Source organism: Nipponia nippon, unplaced genomic scaffold, assembly GCF_047370975.1.
Source record: "Nipponia nippon isolate SJK-2023a ecotype South Korea unplaced genomic scaffold, ASM4737097v1 scaffold_10, whole genome shotgun sequence".
Classification (NCBI taxonomy): domain Eukaryota; kingdom Metazoa; phylum Chordata; class Aves; order Pelecaniformes; family Threskiornithidae; genus Nipponia; species Nipponia nippon.
In genome coordinates this window covers 20,883,254-20,896,465 of record NW_028262291.1, presented here as the reverse complement: position 1 = coordinate 20,896,465, position 13,212 = coordinate 20,883,254, and the positions used below count along the sequence as shown (strand labels likewise).

The 13,212-nt window shown below is 49.2% G+C and overlaps 1 protein-coding gene and 1 non-coding gene across 4 annotated transcripts in view; one reads left to right on the top strand and one right to left on the bottom strand.

Annotated features, from left to right (window-relative positions):
* Positions 1 to 4,052: 4,052 nt before the first annotated feature.
* On the bottom strand, positions 4,053 to 4,125 carry TRNAA-AGC (transfer RNA alanine (anticodon AGC)). The gene has a single exon. It is a non-coding gene; the product is annotated as a tRNA-Ala (tRNA).
* A 109-nt stretch (positions 4,126 to 4,234) lies between these two features.
* The window catches only part of LOC104017320 (USP6 N-terminal-like protein), an 83,279-nt gene continuing 74,301 nt past the window's right edge, over positions 4,235 to 13,212 (top strand). For all 3 annotated transcript variants that reach the window (XR_015701884.1, XM_087745880.1, XM_087745877.1), the window contains exon 1: positions 4,235 to 4,341. The gene's annotated coding sequence lies outside the window, so the exon portion shown is untranslated. The remainder of the gene's footprint in view (positions 4,342 to 13,212) is intronic.

The following is a 13,212-nucleotide window of genomic DNA, read 5'->3' as shown; positions in this document are numbered from 1 at the left end:
CTGACCTGAAACCTGCTGAACCCCAGCCATGAGCTTGGGGATGGCACAAGCTTCTGGCTTCGGTGCTTGCCAGGACGCTTCGTGGCAGGCAGACAGGTGGGATGCTGCGGCTGGTGAAGGATGTCTCTGCCCTTCTTAGCGTGACGCTCTCAGGAAGACCACTAGCATTAGGAAGTAAGTGAACGCTGGCAAGAGATTGCATCAACCCCTGGTCCACCAGGTAGTTTGAAATCAGATTCCTGTCATTCAGCCCAACAGCAAAGGTGTCATTTCCATGGCTGGCACCCCACTGCTCTCGGTTCCTGCTCCGCTGCCAATGTCAGGAGTTGCCAAAGGACAAAGTCTAGTCTTTGTTAGAGGTTTCAGAGTCATTTATGTCACGTGGACCTTCGGCAGACCTCCTGCCCTGGACAAAGCACCCACTACATGCTGGCCTATGCTGGTGAAAAACTAGATTTACAAGCCAGGTAGCCATGCCAAGATGTTATCAGCTTCTACCTCCCTGTCATCCCTTTGGCTGCCCTCACTGTGGGGACAACAAAGGCATTTTGGGAAAAATCTATTGCCCTTTCCCCAGCAAGCAGGGCCAGGCTGTCCTACTCACCGAGATACACACAAGTCCAGAGGAAACTATGCAAAATGGGGCTGAGAAAGCCAACAGCAAACGCTGATGAGAAATGCATGTGCATGTCTTTCCATGGAAACAGTGGAAGACTCCTGGTGTGGAAGGTACGTCCATTTGGGCATTTGCACAGACTCAGGTCTGACTCCCTGAGGATTCTGATGGTGACATCTGCCCTGTGTTCCCTTCTCCTTTATCACCATTTCCCCATGTCTTTTCTGAGGTCGCTCAAATTTATCTCCCCTTTTTTAGGGCCTCCCCCTCCTTTAAGCCTTTGTACCAGGAAGGGAGACCACAGTGGTGCCCACCTTTCCCCTGCCACTTGTGGGCACAGCTGGCATGGACCCAGCAAGGGGAGGTCTTGTGTCCTGGGATCTGGGGAAGTTGAGATGTGTCTCTGCATTTAAGATGACTTTATTTTAAAACTAAATTTATACACATAACCCTAGAGCAAACTTACAAAAGGATACTTAAATTAAGCTCATTAGCATAAGCTGAAAGCTTTGTCTTTTCCCCCTCTAGCAGTTTCCCATTCTGTCCTCTCTGCTCTCATGATGCCTCTGTGCATATACTTAATTGCAATTAAAGACAATAAAATTTTCAGGGTGGTGACAGATCTTTTGCTAACTTGACCATGCGATGCCTATCAGCAAATTCATGTAATGAATTCAGCTACGGCGATCAAAACAGCAAGTCATAAGCATGTGCCCGGCTCCACTTGTTGCACTGAGCGCCTTGTTTTAACTCCTACTTGATCCATTGCTGGAAGCCATTTGTTCCTTGAGCTTGTGTGCGACTTGAAGTAAGGCTTTGTAGGGGGAGGAAAGGCAAAACTTGGGTCATTCCTGAAGAGCCAGCAGGCTGATAAAGCATTGGGGAGCAACAACATCTGTGGAGCCAGAGTGGAAAACCCGACCCTATGGCTTAGCTGATGCCTCAGGAGCAAAAAAAATGGGAGGTCAATAAACAGATGCTGGTAGCTTGTGGCTGGGAGCTGCGAGGTGGCTGAGCAAGTTTTGGGCTCCTTGGCAAATACAGGCAAATGCTCACCCTGACTTGCATGTGTGCACACACACATATGGATGCTCCATACTGTGGCAGCTCATTATAGATTCCCACAAGAAAGGCATTAGGGAGGAATTTTTAGCTGTTCTGATGTGATCATCTTGTTCTTGTAAAAGAAAAGCTGGTCTCTTCGTTTCATGCTGATTTTATTTTTCGGGAGGTGGGAATCATTATAATGAAATAGTGCTGTGAGTGTATGTGTAATATTTTATCCCTGCATATACAGTCTTTCACTGTGGGTCCAGTGAAAACGGAGCCCAAGGAAATGGGGCTTTCCAGATGTGTTCATCAACGACTGCATTGCATTGACCTGCAGAAAAAGTATGGTCAGGGGACTTTTATCGCCCAACCCTGCTTTTCGTTTGCATCTTCTGCCTCAACACGTGGCAGTTGTTGCCTGCCAGTCTGCAGAGGGCGATGCAGCATCAGTTTGACCAGACTTACGGTCCTTTCGTTTTCTGTCATCCCGAGGTTGCCCGTGGTCACCAACATATTGCAGGGGTTGAGGGCTGAGATGAGGCCAAAGCTACAGGGGAAAATGAGAGGACCAGACCATAGACACAACTGTATTTCACAATACAGTCTCTTCATGCCGGCTGCGTAGCAGCTGATGAAATGGGAAACTGCGATGGATTTCACTTTCCTGTTAAATCCTGCTGCATAGGAAGACTCGAATCATTTGTCGAAGCTTTGAAGACCATTGTAGCAGCAGCTGGTTATTTCATGAGTTTGTCTGGGACTCAGAAGCCTGAGTGTAAATCAGCTTTAAAAGCCAAGAATGACATCTTCAAGATAAAAAAACCCCAGCAACCATACACTCATCTGTTTTTCACACTTCAGTTTGCATGTTACCATTGCCATTTTCTGGAAAGGACTGGTAGATGTCCACTGCCAGTGGAGACATCTCTCTTTAGTCTCCATGCGACTACCCATGAGAATTCATGGGTATTTGTGGCAAATAATCACTTTGAAAAACCACTGCATCCTCTCTTCAATCCAGTTCTTCTTTGGGCTATTGGGAATTAATTGGGAATTATCTTTTTAAACATCCATGCTGCCTATAAAGAAGAGCAGTGGGGTTAGAAGGACTTTCAAAGACCTACAGAAGTTGAAGAGTAAAATAGACAGGACTTGAGCCTGGGGTATGGCATGGCTATAGATGCACAAAAAGACCATAGCTAAGTAGTGCTGCTCTGCAAAAATCTCTGCACATGAGATTTATTTAGACAAAAAGAGTTTCCCCAGGTTTATTGTTTTTAAAAGGAGACCCAAGAATATTAAGGCTTCTTACTCTTTCTGAAGATGCGATTTAATGGAAGGATGTTGCAGAAGAACTTGGTCAGTCTGGAAGGCACCCACTGCTGTTTTCCACTGTGCCCCCGGTCCTGCTTGGGGATCTCATGAACACTCTGGGAAGTCCCCTGGGATTTAAAAGCGTGGGCTCCGAGCCAGATCTCTCCCCTCATCAACACTCCAGGGCTCGGGCATGTGCTCTGCAGGGGGGTGAGCCTAACCCAGGCCCACTGCAGAGGTCTGGGGATGGGATGTTCTGCAGTTTGCTCGGGTGTAGGCTGGGGGCTGTGAGCAGCTTGAAAGCTGAATTCCGCTCTTTGTCATTGAAATTTGTCAGAAAGGTCATTTCCTCACACATATAACTGGAGAAAGTGTGCGGAATTCTTTTCCACCGTTGGTTTCCAGTTCAGCTTGTGACTGGGATGGAAATGCCAACAGAGTGTATTCCTATGGGGTTGGGTTTTTTTCATGATATACCTTCAGTTTTTAAAATCCACTGTCTTTTTCTTTAAAGCATTTGATTATTCCTTGTGGCTTGTTGCAGTAGAATAATAGAAGAACGTGAAGAATTTTAATATTTGCCTGAACTTTGCACCTGGATAAATTCACTGGGCAAAATCTTGCTAGTTTCTTGACTAAATGGCACAAACATCTATGCCTCCTTGAGGTATTTTAATTCCTTCTCAAATTTACTACAGTCAAATGAGTATTTTGGCTCTGTCGGAGGCTCCCAGGAGGGGGCATCTCTGGAGCTCTCTGGCTCCTGGATGGGATGAGCAGGTGAGGGCTGGGGCCGCAGCTGCCGAGGGAAACACCGGAGGAGTGGGAGCTGCTCCCTGTTGCAGGCCTTGTGCAATATTAAATGAGCAAGCAGAAGGCCCTCTCGCAACGCTGTGCATACAGTAGGCAGTGCTCTGCTTGCCTTAACCACAGGTTAAGCAAATGTACCTTTAGGAATTTTAAGGAAGCAAATAAGAATTTAAGGAATTTTCAAGAGAAAAGCAAAACGCATTGATTGGGTCGCCAAAGCAAAGCCCTGCGGCCTGGCAACCACGGGAGGAAAAAGAGGCTCTGGAGAATGCGGGCATCGATCCCGCTACCTCTCGCATGCTAAGCGAGCGCTCTACCATTTGAGCTAATTCCCCCGCTTACTAAGCGTTCTTCCCGCCGCCCCTCTATTCTCTTCTCGCGAGACGCCGTGCGGCGCCGGCACTTTCCCGCCCCGCTCGGGGTTTCCACTGCGCCTGCGCGGGGCGCGCCGGCTGGGGCTTGGCGGCGGCGCGCGGCGGGCCGCGCTGGGCGCGCGCCGGAGGATGCGCGGCGGGGCCAGGAGCTCGTGCCCGCCCGCGCGGCGCCCCGCGGTGAGCACCGGAGCGGGCGGCGTGGCGGGGCGGGAGAGGGTTTGGGGCGCGGCGGGGTCCGCCCGGGGGTACGGCGGCGTGCGGAGCCAGCGGAGAGCGTGCGTGGGGAAGCACCGGGGGGGGGGGGGGCGTTGCGAAGGGCATGTGTCTGGGGGCGCCGGGGGGGCTGCAGGGGGCTGTAGGCATGGGGGCATCGGGGGGGGGGGGCGCGGTGTGCAGACGGCTGGGTATCCGGGGGCACCGGGCGGGGTTGCAAAAGGCTATGTGTCCAGGGGCATGGGGGGGAGGGTTGCAAAGGTCTGTGTGCCCGGGAGCATCTAGGGGTTTGCAGAGAGCTGTGTGTTTGGGGCACCCCCGAATGGGAAAGCATGAAATACGAGGGGGTGTCCACAGGGCTGCACGAATAGGGGCCTCGGGAAGGCTGCAAAGGGCTTGGTGGGCACGGGAAAGCATTTTGGGAGGTGAAGGACTGTAAAGGGCTGTGTGCTTGTGGGGGGAGGCTGCAAAGAGCTGTGTGCTTGGAGGGGGGCTGCAAAGAGCTGTGTGCTTGGAGGGGGGCTGCAAAGAGCTGTGTGCTTGGAGGGGGGCTGCAAAGAGCTGTGTGCTTGGAGGGGGGGCTGCAGAGGGCTGTGTGCCAAGGCGGGGGCTATGTGGAGGGTCAGAGCATGGGGCTGTGCACCTGGCAGAGACTCTGCCAGGGGACTGGGGGGGGGTCCTCTGAGTCGAGGTGGAGTTGCATTGAGGTCAAAACAGAACAAAACAAAACCAAAACCCAAGTATTGTTTCCCTCCCACTGGATGAAGCGGCACAGGAGCTGCCCGTGATCACCTTGGTTGCTGTTAGGGGAGGCTTTGCCTTCCGAGCAGCCAGGCATGCTCTTTGGGGGGACTGGGTGGTGAGCCTTCACCTGCCCTCCCCAGCCCTGCTGCTCTCTGGGGACATGCGGGGTGGGAGAGGTATGGCCTGGGTGCCCAGTGGGCAGCTGGGGGAGCCCCCAAAATACCTGCTGCCTGGGACATAGCTGGCAGTGCTGGTGGGACAGCTGGGTTTGGTCCCTGCAGGTGACAGGGGCACTTGGAGATGCAGCAGCTCAAGTGCCTGAATTAGTGAACCTGCTGCTTGCAGTTGGTTCCCCCCCGCCCCTTGCCTTGCAATACCTCCTTTAAAAACAACATGCAAAAAAGTGAAATCTGGCACCATGGTGAATCATGAGGTCTTTTCCCTCAAGAAATGCTTCTGTTTGCTCTTGTGCTTCAACTGAAGTTAAGGGCAACATCTCCCTGTTGGACAAGGAAGGTGATGCTGGGTCTGGAGCAGGGATTTTCGGGTGCATGCCAAAATGGCAGATGAAGGCATGTGCTGGAGCCTTCTGGGGAGCTGCAGACCAGCTGGGATTTGGTGCCCTATTTTTGGCGGGAAAAGGGGATGCGCTCGATCAGGGCATGCATAGCAAAGCGTGTGAGGGTGTTGGGACCTTTCTCTGCCAGTGCTGTGCTGAGAAAGAGGAGGCTATTCATGGGCTTGATGCTTTAATTTAAAGCTGTGTTCAGCAGGGGCAATATCCAGGGTTTAGTTAAAAACCTGTCGTTCTAGTAAAGGGCTTGCCTTGTGCTCGGTCACTTTTCTTCCCCTCTGATGTTCTTGAATAAGAAAAGGCAAAACCGAACAGCAGTGAAGGCCAATGCAAAATGCTTTTTAAACCAAAATGATTACAAAATCGCTTCTGTTGTATAACCTCAGTGGTGGCTGCTTAACACCTTGCTGTTTGGAGAGCAGCAAAGTCCTGGGCTGAGCTGGCAGGGCTGCAGGCGGTGATGCCTGTCCCCAAATTATTGTAATTCACTGAGCAGCAGGGAAGTTGGAGCGAGCAATGGGACCTGCTGTAGCTTTTGCTCCATTGAGCTCTTGGGTGCTTTACACTGTTTGCTCTCTTGCAGTACTTTTGTACTTCTACCTCAACTGTGTTCAAGCCGTTGTTCTGTTGGATTCAAAAGCACTCTCTGGTCAATTTTATACCCTTCTGAAGGGATTTGCCTTAGTTCTTCCTCTGATGTATAAGTTACTTTTTTTCCTGGATGCATTTGCTGAGCTAGCCTCCTCCAGACTGTGAATTTCTGATGCAATACTCCTATATGTCAACAGCTTTACAATTGAAAAATAGATTTTTTTAAAAATTATTTATTTCTTTTCCTTGACAGGTTCCAGTCTGTGAATGGGCTCTGCCTCTTGCAGAGTTTGCTTAATAGCTTCTCTGAATGATATGTTATCAAACTACTTAGAATTTTAAATTTGCTCTCTTTCATCCTTTTCAACTTACTCGTATGTTGCATCTTCCTTTAAAGGGCCTGTGAAGCATGATCTCAGCCCTTCGGAAACTGTCCTGCCTTTCATGGATCATTTTCATGGTTGTGAGCTTCCTTCTTGTTTTTTTTTTTTTTTCAGCAGAGGGAAGATTGGCCAATAAACATGTTCTAAAAGACACATTTATCTTTTAAAAAACCCCCAACAGCAACCAAACAAGCAGGCAGCCACACCCATCCAGCAGTATGATTTCTTATCTTGGAGCTTGACTCATAAGTCTGACGGCTTCTTACCTTTATCATTATTTTAAAAAGAAAGTTGTTTTCTTAGCTAAGCTATTCCCCTGGGTGCCAGACTGAAGAGTGTTGCACGTGTATCATTTCTTCTTCTGATGTCCTCCTGTCTCTTTTACATGACCCTGAGCTGCAGGACCCCGTAATTTTGCCCATAAGCTGCCTTTTTTTTTTTTTTTTTCCCGATAGGCAGAAAATAGGGAAATGCTTGAGAGTATATCCTGCTGGCAAATCTCACCTTCGATGCAAGCGATAGTGTTTCACCAGCTCGGTTTTGCAAAACATCAAGTCGGCTCTGTGGAGCTGGAAAAAATGTTTCAGGCTGTGTTTTGCATAGATGCTCTCAGATGTGAGGTTTCACCGCCTGGGTGTTACATGTGTTTTTCCTGTCACGGGGCAGTCTGCCTCCCTGAATCGTTATGTTGCTGAGAGCAACTGGCAGAGCAAATGCAGGGGCAGGGGGGAAGAGAGGACTGCCTTCAGCCTTGCTTCATCAGCCCCAGCCAGTCTCCCTCATTTGCTCCTTGTGTGGTTTAATAACAGGGTTGTGCAGGAAAAAGCAAAACCTCTTTTTTCCTTTTTTTTTTTAATTAAAATTACACCGAAGAGTGTGTGCTAAGATCGACTTTGAAACTCAAAGCCTGTTAGTCCTTCACAGTTACACTGGAGTAATTCCTGTGCTTTCCTCTCCTGCATTTTAATTACAGGAGAGAGTAGTTCAGCTCCCACAGCTCAAGCTGTTGTAAGAGCACATCTATACTCTGCAAGTAAGCTTTCCCCTTGCTATCTATCTTTTACTTACTTTGGCAGTGCTGTGCACCTGGGTCTCCATACCTGGGGCAAACATTGTCCAAGTGCTGGTGAATCTCTGTTTTCTCCTTATGCTCCCTCCCTGCCAAGGACAGAGAAGTCCCTTTGGAGGTGACTTGGAAAAAACCCCACCTAAACAAACCTACTCTCTGCAAAGAACAGCCCCCAGAGATGCTGAAGTTGCAGTGTTATTGGTGGAGCTTTGCGGTAGGGTTGCTTGCTGCATCCCCTTTAGCTTTTGGCAGCCTGCGGCACTTGCAGTTGTCCATTTTATTGGGTAGTGCAGGGGTGGTTTAAGGGGCTGGTTCATGCCATGCTGCAAGTCTCTTGGCATGGGAGTGCAATAGCTGCTGTGTGATGGAAGGCAGTTTTATAGCATGTGCAAGATAATCTTTAGTGCTGAGGTTAGCAATCTTGGCTGTTTGCTACGATATGCCTACCCATTTTATGTAGCAGTGGGTATTTCTGAAACAACTATTCAGACTCGAGGCTTGCTGTGTGATTTTCAAGGTGGATGGGTGCTCTTTAGCTGTGGGTTTGCTTTGACACCCTCAGCATCAGGTATTTGCAGAGGGACCGGTGCAGATTCACCTCCCTTAAGTGCCTGCTTGAGCACCAGCTGTGCTTGCCGGCTCAGCATCCTACCCGGTTGCTCCTGCACATGCTATCCCCCTCTGTGCTGCAGGAGAGCTAAATTGGGGTTGGAAGAGAGCTGGCAAGAGGCCTGGGTGTTCCTAGAAAGGTATTGATTGCCCTGGACAATTTGAGTTTATTTCTTTTGTTTCGCTGGCTCTTGTCACGGGGTCGGGCTTGTTAGGGCAGCAGCTCGTTGGAGGATGGAGAAACAGTGCACGCTTTGCGGGTTGAGGCTGGAGCAGTGCCATCCCAGCCCGCCTCTCTCAAGTGTTAAGTCTGAAGCAGCCTGCCTGGTAATTCCATTAATGGGAGTCTAGTTCCGGAGAGATAAATGTAATTCCAGTGTAAAGCCAACTCTCAGGCTCAAATGGAGAGGATTTGCTTGTTCTCTCGGGTGTGCCACTGTGAGTAATGTACTCCTGTATTACCCACAGATGATGTTTAAAGTCTAGATATCAGCATAAAGACCGGGCAGTGATAAAAAAAAATTGCTGATAAATCTGCATGTGAAGAAATCCTTAGCTCCGGAGCCTAGCTGTCTCTTTGCAATGGGTTTTACCAGGAATAAAAGTTTCCTGCTTAACTCCTGACATGCAGGATGACACAAAGCTAAGCAGCCATCCGATTCAGGAGACAGCTTGCATGGGATATAGCCAGAATGAGCTCTCTGTGTGTAATCAATGCAGAGCAAAAATGATACCCTGTGTATATCACACCAGAAAGCTTGCAAGCATATCAGAGCTAGCCACCACAATTGCAAGTAGCACAAGCTCCTCCACATTTTTGGGTGGTGTGGTCCACACTTGAATTCAGAGAGTACTGTCCTGGCCAGCTGTTTTCCCAGCTCAATTTCTTTTTTTTTTGCAGACCACATCTTCCTGTTTGCAGTTGTATAATACCCTTGTGGCACCATCATCGAGTCTTGTGTTGAAAAGGAATGGTTAATTGGGATATTTTTAGCTCTCCTTGTGGCTTGGATCCTGGAAATCAAACACAGGAGCCAGCACCGTTCAGCTTTATGCAGAGGAGTTTCCTGTGCTGCAGGCGGCTGCTGAGCAGTTGTGTCCAGCAGGGTGGGAGCTCACAGTGCCAATGAGCCCCAGTCCTCTGGTACCCCAAAAATCAAGCAAACGAGGCACTTGCCCCCACCTTTTGGAGCTCAGCGCAGTATTTTCCATGTGGGAAACTACTTGTCATCAGTCCAAGGGGGGGAAAAGGTCCGTGAAGAGGAAGCAGGTGCTGGGGATGCTCAGCCCCCCACGTGCCTCCATCACACCAGCTTTGCTCGAGTGTCTGTTGGTACAAATCTGATCTCCTTAGGACTTGGGGCCCTGCTGGCATCCTGACAGCAGAATTAAAGCCAGCTTGCTCGGAAATGCTTGTTTGTTGGTGTATTCAGCAGCTTGCTGATGCCTCCTCTGCTGTAAAAGGTGTGGGGGAGATCTGCTTGTTAAGCAAAGTGGGGTGCATGCTTTGCCAGTGATCTAGCAGCAGCTGGGACAGCTGTCCAAAGTCCACAGCCTGCTCATGCATCTCTTACTTTTCTTTGCAGTAGCTGTGCAGACATGCCTGGCTTCTTTACGCACACACTTTGAGCCAGCTCCCTCACCAGAAATCGGCAGGATCTCATTAAGACTCGCCACTTGGCTCGAGTTTTTAAATCTCCTGCCTCCCCTTCCCTTCAATTCTCTTCCCCAATCAGTGAGTATCATGCTTTGCATGCCTTTCCCCGGCTGCTAAAGCTGCAGCGTGCCAGGTGCATGGAGGGTGTACCGTGGAAACCCGTCCGGCAGTTGCCTCAACCAAGTGTGCGAGAGCCACGGCTGCTGCTCACCGCCGCAGTGGCAGGATGTTGGAGGGATGCAGCTATCGGTCTGAGCTAGTGCAATTGCTGGTTTTTTTTTTTTTTTTTTTCTTCACGTTTCCCCCATTTGCATCGTAGCTGACTACTCAAGTTTTAGTTTAGTAGCATGGTTTTCTCTTCCCAAGATAAAATTTTTGTGTCTCCTTTCCTGCTTTCATAGCTCTGACATCTGATTTGAGCTTGAGTGAAGCAAACTTGCACTGGTAGTGAATTGTGTATCTTGTGAAACTTTTCAATGCAGAGTAGATGAGGAGGGAACAGGTAAGAAAATGACCTACATGTTTAGAAATTGTTTCTCAAAAAATGTTGTGTCTGTGGTGTCTTGTTCTTATTGTTTCTCTCTTCCCCCACCCCCCCTCAGTTCCACAAGTCAAAACTGGTCGTGAGAGCATGGTTGTCTGAATGGGGGGGACTTAATAGGGAGGATGTAATATGTTTGTTTCCTTTGGGTGGTAATAAAGTGGGTCAGAAGTGTTGCGTGTGCTATTGCTGCTGATTACAGTGCTAACCAGAATAAATTACTGAAATTGTTTCAAATTATCACTATTTTCTTTGCTCCCTGACTTGCTGCATGACTTTCACAGGGAAACGTGTACCTGATCTGCAAAGCATTGATTTTCTTGATGGCTCTTCTGGCCTAGCTACAGGGTTGAGCCACCTTCTTGCTGCCTTGGTACAATAGTTTGGGTGGCCCGGCACTGAATTTGTTCTTTACTGAAGTATTTTTGAGCCATATCTGCATCCTCATCTCATTTGTTGTGTAGCTGACCAGGCAGTTGTGCCAGCACAGCTGTGGAGGAGCGGCCTGAGCTGCTGTGGACTGACACCCCTCACACTGCTCCCTAGCAGAAAGGGCTGGTAGGACCGTTGCTTGGCGTCCTGGAGACTCCAAGCCTGTTTGCTCTAGATGTCTAGAGGCTGAGCAAATAGAGCCTGATAGCATTGTCCTTCTGACTGTCTTGAACTTACAGTGTAAATCCCACTGCAGGCTCTGCAGGTCATGAACTGAGGATGCTGAGCAGTGCTAGAGATACCTTGAACAGCACGACATTTGGTGAGCAATGTTGCCTCAGTGCTGGGCTCTATCAAGACACCTGTTGAAAAGCCACAAGCAACTGTCCTTGGCATTAATTCATGTTGTGGTATCAGGGAGTCAGCTCCTCTGGGTCTTCTCTGAGTTTTTGAGGCTGGAGACCTGACGCTCTGTTTGCTCAACTTTGGGGCGTTTGACAGGTGACCTGGTGGTTGTGCTTTGGTGCCTCTGTGTGGTGAAGAGATCTGGCTGGAGGCTGCTCAGTTTCCCATACTGCAAGAGAAAGATGCCATGAGATACAGCAGGTGGAATTTGAAGTTGAATTGGGAATGGGGGATATATAACATATAGCTGAGAAAACCAATAAGCTTCAGAAGACCTTAACCATTGAAGGGGTTGAACTTGTTTCCAGCTGACATGTTTAAAATGTGATTAGCTGCCTCTTAAACTGGGATGCTGTAATCTGGTTTCCGTGGAAAATAATTGCATGGTGCATGTGTAGAGACAAGGGGTGGACTCGGCTCTGCAAGTGTGTGTTGCTTTTGGCCTTGGTCTGTAAATCCCCTCATTTATTCTGGCCTTTTGCAGACCAGTGAGAGTGCAAAGAGCTTTCTTCCCTGCAGCATTGCCGTCACTGTGCTTTTAATGTCCGAGGGTCCAGATGGACATCGTTGTTGTCCTGCCCTCTCATGCACCAGCGCTCAGTCCAGTGGCGGGCAGAGGCCTGGTGGCGGGCAGAGCTTTTCTCTCCAGCGCAGAGTGGAGGGAGGTGGGGGGATCTCTGCCCCTCTTTGGCAGTGGTGCACTGTTGTCAGCCCCCTGTGTGTCTAAGAAAATGGTTTTCCAAGTCATCTGTTGGGATTTTACAGGGACTTCTTCCCTTACTGCTTTCCTGCCTTGAGCATGCCGGCTGGCTCTCCACTGTCCTCTTTCTGCGGCATGTCAAAGTGGTTCAGTCCTTGGGGGATTAAGCAGTTATCTCCTGCAGGGTGCTGGATCTGGCACGGGGGCAGCTGGATGGACAGGAAGGTCCATCCCCAGAGAGGCTGGGCAGGAGGGGTAATTGCCCCTCCAGCCCTTGGCTGGGAAACACACCCCTAATGTTTAGTTTGTGGCTCTAACAGTGCTGCTAGTCCATATTCTCCAACTGCTGGAAGTGTCAGGCTTTGAAATGAAAAGATTGTGTTAGCTGTTATCCTCCTTGAGCTGATAGAGCATGAATTTAGCTCTTCTTGTTTAATTTCAAGAAATTATATTAAGAAATGAGCAAAAGAAGCTGTGCACCAGAGGCTGCTCCTGCTGCTCCTAGACGTCTGCTTGCAAAGCTGTGTTGCAGAGTGATTCTTTGTGGTGCTGCAAAGCCAGTGGCACCAGCCAGGAGACCTCTGGGGAGGTGCAGCTGAAGGGCTGGGCTGTCTTGATTGCTTTGGCAGCTCGTCTTTTGAGCCAGGCGTGGGCATTGCTTCCATCTGTTCTCGGTGGTCGTTTGCATCTTGGTGAGTGCAATGAGCTGTTTTTTCCTGCAAGCCGAGAAGCTGTGCTCTGCCCCAAGTCCCCGCTGCCAGGAGGTGGCATGCAGGTAACTGAAAGGTCCCTGGCATAAATGTCGCATGCGCGATGGCTCTTGTGTCCTGCCTAGCATAGCTCTGTGGTTACAGCTAGCTGCAGTTAACTTCAGAAACTCTGCTCTGTAAAAATTGGCCTGAATTAATCAGGTTGTGGTTTGTTTGTTTTTTTTCTTTAAAACTAAGATAAGATGAATTTCTACATAGGTGAAAGCTTGAGGTTTGTAATAAAGTCCATGATTTTCTTAAGGATGCTTTGGGATATTTCTGGGGTGTGCATGTGCTCTGCATGGTAACGGTTATCAGGAAAACTGAGAACAGGGCAGTTGGAGATGCGTAGCTGGTTAATTGATTTTAGTAGCACGGAAA